The 13,834-nt window shown below is 40.8% G+C and overlaps 1 long non-coding RNA gene across 1 annotated transcript; it reads left to right on the forward strand.

Moving 5' to 3' along the window:
- Positions 1-8,303: 8,303 nt before the first annotated feature.
- On the forward strand, positions 8,304-8,931 carry LOC116975517. Its single transcript, XR_004412642.1, has 2 exons — positions 8,304-8,395; positions 8,646-8,931. It is a non-coding gene; the product is annotated as an uncharacterized LOC116975517 (long non-coding RNA).
- Positions 8,932-13,834: the final 4,903 nt, after the last annotated feature.

Genomic DNA, 13,834 nt, shown 5'->3' on the forward strand with positions numbered 1-13,834 from the left:
TCCACTTTGGATGGCAGGGATTCTTATGAGTCTGTGGGAGAGCTGCAATTTTTCAAGGAGCATGTCTTTGAATCTGTTTCTCTCCACCTGACAATCTCTTCTCATGACAGAGCTTGGATTAGATTGTTTGTTTTAGGAATTGGTGTCAAGTATACAAACAAATTGGCGTGTGCAAAGGAGCCATCTGCGTCTAATTAAAGCCTCAATGTTGGGAACGTTTGCCTGGTAGTGCGTGCTGATATTGGTCCACTCTTTGTTCAAATGAATATGAAGGATTTCTATTGAGATAATATTGCTGGAATCTTTTCAGTGCTTAGTGTCCTGCTTTAGTAATTTCCATCTCAGAAACATATGAGAACCAGTAGTGCCCAATATTCCATAAGATTAGTACAGTGCCTGACGGTTTGATCATTCATTTGATCATTTGATATTCAAATAATCTTATTCTCATTCGATCAAATGTTATTATCCTACAGAGATGGTGGTGAGGACTTTCTTCATTAATAACTGCCTGGAGTGAGAGGTAGCTTCTGATTTTTGGGAAATGATCCATGTTTTCCAGGGACTTGCCACAAATCTTTGCTATCGGAAAGGCAGTGTAGTACTGCAGGGGAAGATTGGTGGGAGTCCTTTATCTTGGAGATGTTGAGTAAGAGTTCCATCCTCTCAGAGGTATCGGGGAATGAGTCAATGATGGCTTGGAGCTTAGCCACTAAGTGTACACTTATTCAAATATCACCTGCAATCCTCAGCTCAACTATCGAGGTTAGGGTAACCTCTGTTCTGGAGTGTTATCTCCACAGTTAGAACAGTTTCTCTGTCGTTCTGTAAACTAGTTCCATTCCCTGGGTTATTTTTTGGAGGCGAGGTGCAACATTGTGGAGTAAAAGATACAGAAAAATATTGAGGCTCGGCTTCAGTCTTGTTTGGCACTGGTCTCCACTGCTATACAGTCAGTTCTAGCCCATTAATTAATGAAGACATAACCGGTGTTAATGGGTGAAAAAGACCATGCAGAATTTGTCAGTCCTATTTCCTGCATTTGAGTTGTCATGTGGTGAAGAACAAAGAGGACCCGGTGTGGGTAGGCCACCGAGAAAGGGTTGCAACTTCGCATTAAGGCTACGTAAATGAAATTTGCTTGTTGTTGTGGATTTTCAATAAACCGAGCCAAAATAAAAAAATTTGAAATTAGTATATACAATAAATGTTTTTGTAATTAAAATATATCAAAAGTATTCAATATATTAGTGTGAAGAGGTTACAATCATGGTGAGCAATGACAAAACTATGCAAGGCTTTGTGGTATGAAGACTAACTTGCTTGTGTCTTCCTTTAGATAGACGCAAGAAGCTGGAGTAACTCAGCGGGACAGGTAGCATCTCTGGAGAGAAGGAATAGATGATATTTCGGGTCGAGACCCTTCTTCAGACTCTTGAAGACTCTGCCCTGACCGAACATTCAAATGATGTTTAGTATTGAAGGGACAAAAGAGCAGGCCCAACCTGTTTGCTGGTGCCGTTTATTTCACTAATCTACTGATTAACCGACTCAGTGGCAATGTCATCACACACTGTGAATTTGTAAAAACAAGAATCTTAAGCGTGATGACATGCCAGGTCTTTAATAAACATTTACAGAAATGGAGGCACTTGGATCATTCCCTCCAGGAAGTTTGAAGGGAATAGATTGTGCATAACGTTGGTCTTGAGAAGGCCAGTCTAACTCTCAGCTTTCTTAATGAAGGATATTTTAAGAAAATGTCACCATCCTTGCTGCAGTGGTATTGTCATCTAACAATGGTCTTCCCTTTGCCTATTTGCAAACAAGGACAATGGCCCCGAGATGTCAACTACCATGTAAGGAAGCCACCTAGGTTGCAGACAGCATCTGTACTTAAACACAGTGATTTTTAGAAGGTGAAAGAGGAAAATAAACATTTGGGGGAATTTGTTTGAATCAATAGCGAGGGCTGTTTATTTAATTTTTAGCGTGCAGTCTAGAGAATTGCTACACGATGATTGAGATTTTAGTTTGCCTGGAATTACTCAACCGCATAAACTTTTGAGAGCGAGAAAGCACATCAGAAAAGTTCTCATGGGGCTGTGGTAGGTTGAGGTGCCTGACTTTCATCTTAGTTTCAAGCTTTTAGCTTATGTCACAGGTTTTCCTACATTTGAAAATGCCTCAACAAAATGATCAAAACCATTAAAGCAAATGTCTCACAGGAAAATCTGGCTGAAGAACAAAACCTAGAACTTGTCCTATTTACCATGCTACAGTAAAGTGTTCAGATCTATAGAGTTTTAAAGTAAAGGTGGAACACTCTCTTGCAACGCTGGTGCAGTGCTAGAGCTACTGCCTCACAGCGCCAGGGACCTGGGTTTCATCCTGATCTCAGATGGTGCCTATGCGGAATTTGCATGTTCTCCCTGTGACCACGTGGGTTTCCTCTGGGTGCTCTGGTTTCAGGCCACATCCCAAATACGTGGGGGGGGTGGTTTATAGGTTAATTGGCCTCTGCAAATTGCCCCTGGTATAGAAACATAGAAACATAGAAATTAGGTGCAGGAGTAGGCCATTCGGCCCTTCGAGCCTGCACCGCCATTCAATATGATCATGGCTGATCATCCAACTCAGTATCCCGTACCTGCCTTCTCTCCATACCCTCTGATCCCTTTAGCCACAAGGGCCACATCTAACTCCCTCTTAAATATAGCCAATGAACTGGCCTCAACTACCCTCTGTGGCAGAGAGTTCCAGAGATTCACCACTCTCTGTGTGAAAAAAGTTTTTCTCATCTCGGTTTTAAAGGATTTCCCCCTTATCCTTAAGCTGTGACCCCTTGTCCTGGACTTCCCCAACACCGGGAACAACGAGTCGATGAGGTAACATAGAACTAGTGTGAACGCGTGATCGATGGTCAGTGTAGACTTGGTGGGCCGAAGGGCCTGTTTCCATGGTATATCTCTAAACTAAACTAAATAATATGTTACTTTATATTGTCAGTCATACATTCTCCTGCTAGAGTCTCCTACAATTTCACCTTCTCAAGCAAATTAGATATTTATTTATTTTGATGATTAATTTCTGATAATCTGGCATCTTAAAGGTGTGCTAGGATAATTCATGGTAGTCAATTTCCCCACATCTACTCAATGCTCATTAAAAGCAGAATGAAATTGAAACTTCTGAACAAGTGAATTATATTGCCTATGCGCTGTGTAGGCAAATTAGTGTTCCATGTCTCAAGCTCAAAATATTTTAAACAATGTATTTTGCACGGCAGTATAAAGTAACAGGAGTTAGAAGCATGTCAGTGAAAAATCCTGCACCTGGCTTTTTCCACTAATAGTGACCTGAATAAAACAATAAATATCTTTCAACAGTAGCTGGCTCTGCCTTAAACTTTAAGCAACTCCATGCGCACATTTACCTGGTTGAGTCTAATCTGACCTCCATGGACTTTATTCTGCAAGTCAGTACTATTCAGCAGACAGCTTTGAGCCAGCAAATGCTTTTATACACTAGATGAGCATTAATTCAGTTGCACGATTGATTTGCTCCTGACAAAAAAATGTTGCAGCCGTACCGGTCTTAGTAGCTGGGTCAAATTGATGATGTCAGCATGGCCAGGATACTGGTGAACAAATGGCCACAGGCTACACTTCAAACAGCACTGTCAGAAAAATATTTACTTGCTATGACTTTGCTTAGTCCAGTATAGGCCATTCAACATGCACGTATATGATGGGTATGAGGTGACTGCTGGATAAATAGTTCTTTAAGTAAAATAAATTGTTGCAAATGCAAATATAGCACATCTGAAATTCCTCTCACAGCCTGCCATGTCATAATCAACAGCGAAGAAGTTTTATTCAATAAGGACAATTTAATCAGACGGTACCTACATTCTATTTAAACCTTCTGTTTGTATCTCCTTTAGATTGCTTGACAGAGGCTTAAATAAGAAATGGCAATTACTGACTTCAAATTTCTATTTCCTTTTACTGAAAGATAAATTTATCCGTTTACCTCTTGGTTTCTTATCGTTGGGTTACATACTGTGTGGTGTAAACAGGTTACCAGAATCCTCTTATAAATTAATTATTCCGTTTACAACCATGTCCTACTTAGTTTATGACTTCATGGTTTTACAAAAATTGTTACACTTTATAACAGTCTTTTAGATAAAGGTGCAGCAAGTACATACTTGTAGGGTCACAATTTTGAGCACGTTATCAGGAGCTTTTGCTATAGTTTCAGCAGGAACAGTTCGGTCAGGCGAATTCCTGTTCTGAGAGATTACTGCTCCTGCAACGAGGTCACACAATACTAATAATTATGTATAGCTCATGCCAAATTTTTCTTACATGTATATGAAATGGGGAGTAAAGACAATGAAGGTGATAGATGGTGAAACAATTATATATATAAACAAATCCCTTGTAATTTTAAGAACAAATTAAATGCTTCAGTAGATATTTCTTTGATTCATTTAATGGCTTGTTTATTCCAGGTCTTCGTGCATCACACAAAATACATTAGATATGAGTGGTGGGGAAGTCATCCTGTCAATTCTGTTGTCTAGCTATCTGTGAGGTTTTGGAACTTCCCCTCCGGGTGCTCGTGAGGAAACATTTTTGCTCTCTGATTACTCTTTAATGTTGCAGGAACTCTGCGTGTGGATTTAATGATGAGACACTGGCTGCCTTTCTACCCCTATAAAGTGAGTGCTGTCATTCTTTTCAGGTTTTCTTGCACTTTGCTCCAGTTTTATTTTTCCTTGAGAATATTGGTTCTTTGCAGGACACAACGTGCTTGGCAATACCTTGTGTCAAGTGTTCAATTGATTAATGCAAGAACCTTGATAATAATAGTCAGAAACCTATTCAACTGTTGCAAACAACTCAGCTAAGCCCAAACTTCATATCTTATAGAAACAATAAACTGCTGATGCAGGTTTACAAAAAAAGGCATAAAGTGCTGGAGTAACTCAGCGGGTCAAGCAGCAACTCTGGAGAGAGGATGGATAGGTGACGATTTGGGATGTGCTCAATTTGAAGAAAGGCTCTGACCCAAAATGTCACCTATCCATGTTCTCCAGAGATGTTACCTGACACGCTGAGTTACTCCTGCACTTAAAAAAAAACTTCATATCTCAGTTCCATATACACACAAGGGAGATGACCAGATATAAAGATATTCATGGGAAACATGGCAAGATTTCCTGGGGATCTTGAGATTACTATAGAGTGCTTTGCAGATACAAAACTGAGGAATAGGTAAATGGATGTCCAAGATCTCCAAAGACATTTTCTACTTTTCCCTTCCACTCTTCTGTTCCACTTTCCTCTTTAACGTGATAACCAGGAGGGCACTAAGGGGGCATGAGGTAGCACAGGCAGATAAGATTAAGGAGAATCCAAAGACATTTTGCAAGGATATTAAAAGAAGAATATAAGATGAGTAAATAGGGCTCCAGTGGAACCAAGATGGTCATGTATGTGTGGAGCTGCTGGAGATGGGCAGAAATCTCAATGAATATTTCTCCATGGTTTTTACCACAGAGAAGGACCAGAAGAATAGGACACCTGGGAAAGTTAATGGAGATGTATTGAGGATAGTTTGTATTGTAGTCGAGGAGGTGCTGGATGTCCTAATATCTGAGAGGGTAGATATGGCTTCCATAGCTACACTGTGGGAAGCTAGCAAATAAATTGCAGGAGTCCTGGCTAAGATATGTGAATCAACATTAGACATGGATGAGGTTCAGGAGAGATGCTAATGTTGTGCCTTTATCTAAGAACTTAGTAAGTTTGACATCTGTAGTAGGAAAGTTACTGAAGAGAGTTCGGGGGGATAAGATATACATGCATTTGAAAGAGATGAGTTGATTGTGGATAAGTTAATATGGTTTTGTGAGTGGGAGATAGTGACTCATGAAATTGATTGTTTTTATTACAGAAGTAACAAAGACGGTTGCTGAGGGCAGGGCCGTAGGCATAGTTTATGTTGACTTGAGGAAGGCCTTTGATCAGGTTCTGCATGCAATGCTTGTCTGAAAGGTTAGATCGCATGGGATCCGGGAAGAGCTAGCTAAGTGGTTGCAAAATGTGATTCATTGTGGGAAGCAGAGGGTGGTGGTGGAAGGTTTTATTTGAGGATTGTGCTGTTTGTCATCTATATCAATGATTCGGATGAGAATATAGAAGGTTTGATTAATAAGTTTGCAGATAACTCTAAAATAAATTATGTCGCAAAAAATTTAAGATGGTTGTCAAGAATTACAGCGGGGTCAGCTGGGCAAGTGGGCCAAGAAATGGCTAATTGAATTTAATTTAGGAAAGTGTGAGGTGTCATATTTTGGGAAGTCAACCAGGGTAGGATCTTCACAGTGAATGGTAGGGCCCTTGGGAGTGCTGTAGAGCAGAGATCTAGGAGTACATAGCTTCTTGAATGCAGTATCATATGTAAATAAGATGATGAAGAAAGCCTTTGGCATCCTGACCTTCATCCGTCAAAGGATTGAATTTAGCAGCTAGGAAGTTATACATGACGCTGGTGAGGCCACACTTGGAGTATTGTGTTCAGTTTTGGTCATCCTGCTTTAGGAAAGATGCCATTAAGCTGGAAAGAGTGCAGAGATGGTTTACAAGAATGTTGCCAGGACTTGAGGACTTGAAATGTAGGGTTTGGAGGCTAGGGCTTTATTCCTTGGAAGAAAAAGGAGGCCAAGAGATGATCTTATACAGAGAGATATAGAATCATGAGGAAAATAGATAGAATGAATGCATAGTTTTTTCTGAGGTAAGGAGATTCAAGTACAAGAGGACATTAGGTTAATGTGGATGGGGAAAGATCTAATAGGAACATTTCTGCGGCAACATTTTCACACCGACGGTGGTTAAAAGTTGGGGCAGCTACGATACCAACATGGAAAAGATACTTGTACAGATACATGGATAGGTAAGGTTTACAGGGTTATGGCCAGGGGCAGGCAAATGGGATTGACTTTAATGGGCCATCTTGGTTGGCATAGACATGTTAGGCGGAAGGGCCTATTTTTGTGTTGTATGACTCTATGACTATGACTCATCAACTCACTTGAGGTTTATTAACAAAATCTCTCATATCTGAACATTTCACCATTTCCAACAAAAGCAGTTAGAGCATGGAAATGTCACCATGTCCAAGTCACTCATCATCCTAATTGGGAAAGTTGTACCCTGCAAAGGACATTTGGTCAAAATCCTGTAACTGTCTACTAATATCATTGTGAAACTATCTTTTCTGCTAGAAGGTTCACCACCAACTTCTCAAGGTGATGGAAGACTGCCAATAAAATTCAAAATTAGGATGATGTGTGAGAAAATTGTAACCAGCTCTCTATTCTGGAACCCCATTTCCCTCAACAGCATTGTCTGTCTATCTATCTTCTTTAGAGCACATTTAGCTTAGTTCAGTTTAGAGATACAGTGTGAAAACAGGCCATTCGACCCACTGAACCTATCAGCTATCACCCATACACTAGGTCTTTCCACACACTAGGGACAATGTAGAAGCCAATTAACCTACAAACCTGTTCGTCTTTGGAATGTGGGAGGAAACCGGAGCACCCAGAGAAAACCCAGGCGGTCACAGGGAGAACGTACAAACTCCGCACAGACAGCACTTATTGTCAGGATCGAACCTGATCTCTGGTGCTATAAGGCAATATCTCAACTGCTGCGCCACTCCGCCATGTCTCGAAATGGAGCATCTACAGTCAATTTTGGAAAGATGAACTACATCTTACCTGTGTTCTTTTTAAACTGATTCTTACAATGAATGACTGTGCAATGAACGCTGAAGGTCATAACAATTGAGATCACTCGAATCATGTTGCACAGAAGAACAAATATGCATTTTAACAGTAGGAGACCAAACCCCTCCAGCCAGTATTCTAGGGCTTTTAAATAAATAGATTTTAATTATCTGTAAGCAAATTTTCATAGTTTACAAACTTACCACATATACAAGATGGTGTGTGCCTTTGCCTCTGCTCCTGTAAGGATGGAATGGATTTGAGAAATGGGGTGCCACCTTGTACAGCAAGAGTAATCTAATTTGTCTAACGGAAGCAATGTTATTCAAAGAACTTCTCTCCCTTCCATCCTCGTGTGAGAGTTGGTCATGCTTTGTATGGGTGCTATTTAACAACTTACAGTATATCTGTATTACAGTGAAGATCTGAGTAAAGATGTGGGTACACAAAATTGCTGGGGAAACTCAGCGGGTGCAGCAGCATCTAAGGACTTTGAGTAAAGATGTGGACTAGTTCTTGGTACAAGAGAGATGCTTGCAGAAGCAATAGAAATATAGTCATGGGCACCTCAACAGAAGGATGAGATGGGTGAGTTGAATGGCTTCTTAGTGTTTTTTTTGTTATTCAACGTAGTCATTTCCCCCCCCCCCCCCCCCCCCCCCCCCCCGTCCCTTTCCCCACATATCCTTCTCTCCAGCTTTACATTTCACTAATTTACTTCTCTGCTTATCTGACACCCTTTCGTCTAAGTTCTAGCCCTTGTCACTTACTCCACCCATCTTCCAAAGAAGGGTCTCCCCCCTCAACCCGAAAATGTTGTCTGTCCATTCCTCCACAGATTCTGGCTGACCCGCTGAGTTCCTCCAGAGCTTTATGGTTTGTTCGATCCCAGCTTCCATAGTTCACCATTGTGTCTCCGTTGTGGTCATTTATTTTTCCTGTTTACACCAGTGTTTGCATTGTTTCCTGCTGACATGCGAGGAGCTGAGAGAAGAAAATAACTAAATTTACTTGGAGGGAATCCTGTGACCCAAGGGAAGGAAATCAATAATTGGGAAGTGTCTTCTTTTGAAAAAGTAAACAAGATGAATGTATTCAATTGAATAAAGACAACATTTTGGAAAGGAAAAGAACTGGTCTGCCTTTTTCTGTTATCTGTTTGTTGCACAGAATGGGGAAGGGAGGAAACCTTTGCTCTCTGGAGTTTCAAAGAACCTGATTGTGGTGTGTTAGATTCCATGGGGAGATGACAAAGTATTTGCTGCGAAGATGCTTTGCTGGTGAGGAAGATGAATGGAGGGGAGGAAGGAAATATAATTTGAGGACAAAGGTCTCCAATTATTGCCGCAATGAGGAGGAATTTCTTCTCTTAGAGTTATGAACCTTAAAAACTCTGCCCTAGCGAGCAGTGGAAGTGAAATCATTTAAATAGCTTCAAGGATGAGATGGATTTTTGATTATAGGGGAATCTCAGATCAGACAGGGAAGTGAAACTGAGGGCAATTGTCAAATGAGCCATGATCTTATTAAATGGCAAAGCAGGCTTGGGGCTTGTAAGGACTACTCCTACATCTATTTCATATGTTCTTTTGTGTAGGAAGGAACTGCAGTTGCTGGGGACAGTCAGACTGGCCAGAGAACTAAGAAGGGGGAAGGATGCAGAGAGAGGGAAAGTATGGTACGAAGTACAAAGTTATTACGAAGTTATACGAAGTTATTCCTAAGTGATTATAAAGAACAAAAGGAAAAAGTAGTTTCAAAATTGATTTTCCCTTTTGTTCTTCAATACCAATCGGGAATAACTTTAATCCACATTACCCAACCCTTCCCAGCTATTTTTCATATCAGAGAAATTGTGACATAATGACTGTCTGTTGAAGGACCAACTTATTGGAAACTGAACAAACAGCAATCAGCATTACACGTGAAACTACTGAATTGGCATATCAGGATAGAGGAAGATATTTTTATATTATATAAGATAGGTCCCTGCAACAATTAGATATGTTGTTGAACAACATGTTGTTGAACATTGTTTCAGGAAGTCAGTGGTAAGTAAAGCCTAATGGGTTGAGAAAGAGACAAGCTTGGGCCTTGGAATACTGCATTCATTGAGAGAAGTAATGTGAGGTTGAAATATCCAAATAAGCAAGTACACCTTTTTCCAACAAGAGTTGGCATTACAAGAACACAAGAAAATAGGAGCATTAGTAGGCCCCGGTCTGCTCAACCCTGCCCTACCATCCAATATGATCATGGCTGATCTATGCTGGCCTCAACTTTTCTTCCGTGCCATTTCCCCATAGCCCTCATTTCCTTGATCTTTTAAATATTTGTCAGGGGTTATAGGGAGAAGGCAGGAGAATGGGGTTTAGAGGGAAAGATAGATCAGCCATGATTGAATGGCGTAGTAGACTCGATCGACCGAATGGCCTAATTATGCACCTATAACCTATGAACTTTGTCCATCTTCACCTTAAATATATCCAATGATCTGGCACCACCACCCTCAGCAGCAGAGAATTCCAGACATTCAGTAATCTCTGAGAGAAATGTTTATACTCTGCAGCTTTAAATGAATGACCCATAATTTTGCAGCCGTGCCAACCACCACATTCATGACTGTCCCATTAGTAAATAGATTTCAACATCTACCCTTCGGATCTTATAGTTTGAATAAGGTGCCCCTCAATTTTCTGTATGCTAAGGAATACAGATCCAAACTGTCTTGCCTCTCTTGATAGGACAACCCTCTCACTTCAGGAATTAGCCAGGCAAACTTCCTTTGGACTGCCTCCTAAGTTAGGGCATTCTTTTTTTGGGTAATGAGACTACACTGTGCACATTATTCCATGTGTGGCATCACCAACACCCTGTTCATCTGTAACAAAAACGGACTATCCTTAAACTCCCCCCTCAAGCCATCATGCTGTTTGCCTTCTTAAGTATTCGTTGGACCTACATGCTAGATATTTATTTGAGATTCATGCACTAGAATTGGACTTCACTCATTTTTAATCACTTTCCATTTAGATAATAATCCACTTTTTGATTCTTCCTTTCAAAGACGTGCAACCTCACACTTATCTACAATAATCTCCATTTGTCAAGTTTTTGTCCGGCTACTCAATTAATCTCTATTCCATTGCAATTCACAATGTCCTCATTACAAAATGCCTTTCCACCTACTTTCACATCTTTGGCAATTAAGAAGATGTAGACAATAACTTGTTAGTTGTTGTACATAGGAAAGAACTACAGAGGCTGGTTTAAACCAAAGATAGACACAAATAGCTGGAGTAACTCAGCGGGACAGGCTGCATCTCTGGAGAGAAGCACCTTGTTCCGCTGAGCTACTCCAGCTTTGTGTGTCTATTGTTAGTTGTTGTACTCAGTCTATTGAGGCCGAGGCCAGGTTTCCTTTAAAAGTAGTTACTGCAAGACGGTTTCTTGAGGCAGCATGTTAAAAATGAAATGGAAGAAGATGCCCCGTGCAAAGCAGTACGAATTTCACACATGTTTTCTCAATTGTTTCCATTCACTCCACAGTATTTGCCACTGCAGTAATGTGGCCTGCTGACCCGAGGATGTCAAGTCCGGTCTGGTCTGCTTAAGTTTGAGACCCTTGCAAAATTAAATCAGCTCCACGCACACTCCACTTGTCATGTAAACTTCTGGGACGGAGGTTGTTAAGTCAATTCTGGAAAATGGATTATCATGCTACAGAATAAATAATTAACTACTGCTGTAATAAATTATTAATCAAACATTTGAATAATTGTTGCAGCTGTAGTCTTTACATAAATCTGCATATCTGCTTCTTGATGTGTACTGTTTGTGTACTTAAAAAAAAACCTAATGAAGAAGATACTCTCAGGACCTGTCTTGTGCTGGGAAGTATAACTGCATTAACTCTTTATAATGCAAGCTGCCTGTCTCAATGAAACAGCAACCACTGTATAGAATAGTTGCATGTCCCATCATTACTATTTCATATAAAACATTGGTTACATGCTCGAGGTACAGAATGTGAGTGCTGAATAATTAAGCAGCATTTGCAGTAAGCCACTGCCCTCTGCTTCTTGCTACGTAGCCCAAAAACCAGCAAGTGAATAGCCCCTTGGTGTACATTAGGTATCTACACACTTACTTAATAGCATGCACAGGAATTTAAAGATGGCAGGTTTTTCCAAAGCTCTTTCTGCACACTCTTGCATCATTTAATGATATCACATTGCGAGGCGATAAGGAAAGAGTAGAGTAACGAGACTGACAGGAATGCTCCACATTGAACCAGTATGGACTTGATGGGCTGAAAGATTCACATGCACAAAGGAACACCAATGCCTCTGTTTCCTCAAAAGGTTGAGGAAGTTTAGCAGGTCTCCAATAACTTTTACCAATGTTTACAGTTACACCATAGAGAGCATCCTATTTGGATGCATCACAGCTTGGTTATAGCAACTGCTCTGCCCAAGACCGCAATAAATTGCAGAAAGTTGTGAACACAGCTCAGTCCATCTCGCAAATCAGCCTCCCCCCATTGACTTCATCTATACTTCACGCTGCCTCGAGAAAGCAGTCAACATAATCACGGGTTACTTTCACCCCATGTCCTTCTCTCTTCTTTCCACTCTTGTTGGGCAGAAGATACAAAAGTTTGAAAGCATGTCACACCAGATTCCAGTACAGATTCTACCCCTGTGTTACTTTTAACCCCTGTGTTATTATCTCTCTTCTTCTTCTGCTTCTTCTTCTTATCGAATCCACGTGACAAGATTAGAAATCCACACTTCTTGGCATCTGCATACAATGGTGTCTGTCTTTCGCTTCTTGTGCTTCTTGTACGTGGTGGTGGAAAGATTGGTGGAAACAGGGCCTCAACGTGAATGCTCTTTCCTTGACCTCACGTCCCTCTTATATGCTACGGATGAACGCCTGATCCTCCAATCTACCTCGTTGTGGCCCTTATACTTTTTTGATCTGCATTTTCTCGCAGCTGTGGCACCATATTCTGCACTCTGGTTATTTTCCCTTTTGCACAACCTGGTGCACAACCTTGTTTTGTACAATTTGCTACAAAGTACAATTTTGCACGGTATCTGGGTACACACAACAATAATAAATCAATACCAATACCAGCATCAATATATGTATGTACCCCTAGTGCGGTTAATGCGTATGTGTGGTGGAGTGCAGCGTCCCTACTGGTCACATCGTGTGCATGCTATTGGACATATTCAATTATTTAATCTGCTCCTATGGCAGTCAATTTGGGTGGATGTTGAGATGGGCATCAAATTAGTTAAGAGTTAGCAAGACTTTGCCCTCCAGGTTCATTTTCAGATCCAAAGAGTACGCCATGGAGCATGGTGAGATGTGTTCCTATTTCAGCCAATTTGGATTGATGTTGAGGTCTTCTTCCAAAACTTCTTGGTGAGTGGAAGGGGGTGGCCTCTGTTATAGAGAGCCTTATGGAAGAAGATGATTCAATGATATCCTTGCAGCCTGACATTAAGGAGCTATTACCCCATTTACAGTGACCCATACAACTTGAAAGCAATGGATAGTTCAGTTTTCCAGAATTTCCTGCCCTTCTTTCTTGGAGAATTTAGATGACAATAAGTGGGAGATCAGCCATTGACTCTGGACAAGCTGACCATGTCTGCCTTTTCCTTTGAGATGAATAAAACACCCAGACGTGATGTCTTTCTGATTGCATTACGGCCCAGATTGTTGGAAGTGTACAGCGTGTTAGAAGAGTGTTAGTAAGTGTATCAACACCCTCACCTACACAAAGAAAGGGAAGGGAGAAGAGATCAGAAATAGGCAAAGTATTTAAGAAAGAATTGCAGATGCTGGAAAAATCAAAGGTGGACAAAAAAGCTGGAGAAACTCAGCGGGTGAGGCAGCATCTATAGAGTGAAGGAATAGGCGATGTTTCGGGTTGAGACGCTTCTTCAGAATAGGCAAAGCATCGGTTTGTTAAATGCATTACAAGATTCTGTCCAACCACACTTTCCTTGG

Source organism: Amblyraja radiata, chromosome 7 (genome assembly GCF_010909765.2).
Source record: "Amblyraja radiata isolate CabotCenter1 chromosome 7, sAmbRad1.1.pri, whole genome shotgun sequence".
Lineage (NCBI taxonomy): Eukaryota > Metazoa > Chordata > Chondrichthyes > Rajiformes > Rajidae > Amblyraja > Amblyraja radiata.